Source organism: Octopus bimaculoides, chromosome 13, assembly GCF_001194135.2.
Source record: "Octopus bimaculoides isolate UCB-OBI-ISO-001 chromosome 13, ASM119413v2, whole genome shotgun sequence".
In the NCBI taxonomy this organism is placed as follows: domain Eukaryota; kingdom Metazoa; phylum Mollusca; class Cephalopoda; order Octopoda; family Octopodidae; genus Octopus; species Octopus bimaculoides.
The window spans coordinates 34260031-34261714 of NC_068993.1; the positions used below are offsets into that span (position 1 = coordinate 34260031).

General features: G+C 33.2%; 1 protein-coding gene across 3 annotated transcripts in view; it reads right to left on the reverse strand.

Annotated features, from left to right (window-relative positions):
• Positions 1 to 1684, reverse strand: part of LOC106868722 (GATA zinc finger domain-containing protein 14) — a 172544-nt gene that overhangs the window by 64780 nt on the left and 106080 nt on the right. The gene's annotated exons all lie outside the window — the stretch shown is intronic.

Below are 1684 nucleotides of genomic sequence, written 5' to 3' on the forward strand. Positions count from 1 at the left end.
TTGGAAATTATATTCTATGTATAACGGCCATAACTCCCATGAAATTCATATATTTTTGATGTTGATGAAATTTTAACCCGAACATAACAGATGAGCATTGTCTGTAGCTGGTCTTCTCTTGGAAGAGCCCTGCTTCTCACATGGACAACTGTATGTTGGCTGCTCAAGAGTGGGCAGCAAAAAAAAAACCTATTTGCATATGCTCCACAAGGGAAAACAAGGAACATTGTTTACAACGAGGTGTTATAATCACAACAGCAAGAAAGTATGTACATGATCACTTTCTTTTACGAAACTTCATTGACTTTCATATATTTATATTGATATACACATATATACGTGTGTTTGGGTGCGTGTGTGTGTGTATATATATCTCTCTCTATATAAAGATGAGAATGTGTGTCTGTCTGTCTGTGTGTCTGTCTGTCTGTGTGTCTGTATGAATCCCTAAAACTCGAGAATTACACAACTCTCTTTTACAAACCCAGTGAAAACACATATATTTCATATGTCAAAGAAATTCAAGCAATACATATAACACCAAAGTTAAAAACATTCCCAACAATTCCACAATCCCCAACCTCCAGAGCTATTGAAAAAACTGTTATCATAAACTGTTTCATAAACTGCGAAAGTTTATGAAAAGAAATATACTTAATTTAAATTGCCTAAAAATGCTAATATTCTTTGAGAAAAAGATTATTCTGCGATTTAAAGCATAAGTAGATCAATTTAAGCTCATTAAATAGTAAAACTTATAGATAATTAACGAATATAATCATAGGTAATTAACGAATATAATTATAAATACAACAGCTTTGTGTCAATAATAACAAATTTTTCTTTCTTTTCTTTTTTTTTTCGAAAGTGGTGAGCTGGCTGAAATGTTAGCACTCCGGGTGAAATGCTTAGTTGTATTTCGTCTGTCTTTACGTTCTGAGTTCAAATTTCGCCGAGGTCGACTTCGCCTTTCATCCTTTCGGGGTCGATAAATTAAGTACCAGTTGCGTATTGGGTAGATCTGATCGATTGGCCCCCTCCCCCAAAATTTCGCGCCTTGTGCCTAGAGTAGAAAAGAATAATAACAATCCGTTTATCTGCAGAAAATATAGCCAGTAAAAAGAGTAGAGTCGTAGGAAACTGTTCATGGTTCAATTTATTTTACTTTCTACCCTATTTTTCGGTTAATAATGAATATTTAGTTCTCCTGCCCATTTTGACTGTAATTTGTATTCAGTTGAAGCATTATAATAAGGCAAAAGTATGTCACATACACAAAGATTTATATAAGAGTGCATACACAACCATACTCACACGAGCTTGTACATCCACAGATTCATACGCACGCTCTTATATGTATATATGAACGTACACACACTCGCGCACACACATATACATATGTAGATCGTATATCTCGATGAGATCTTATCAACATTTTATTACTATACATGTATATATACATACACGCACAAACAAATGCATACGTATATATAGCCAGTCACACACGCGTACATATATTTAGATACACCTGCATACAGAGACTTATACACATACTATATGTACGTCATATATATTACATATAAAGCATACATATATATGTATCTATCTATCTATCTATCTATCTATCTATCTATCTATCTATCTATCTATCTATCTATCTATCTATCTATCTATCTATCTATAT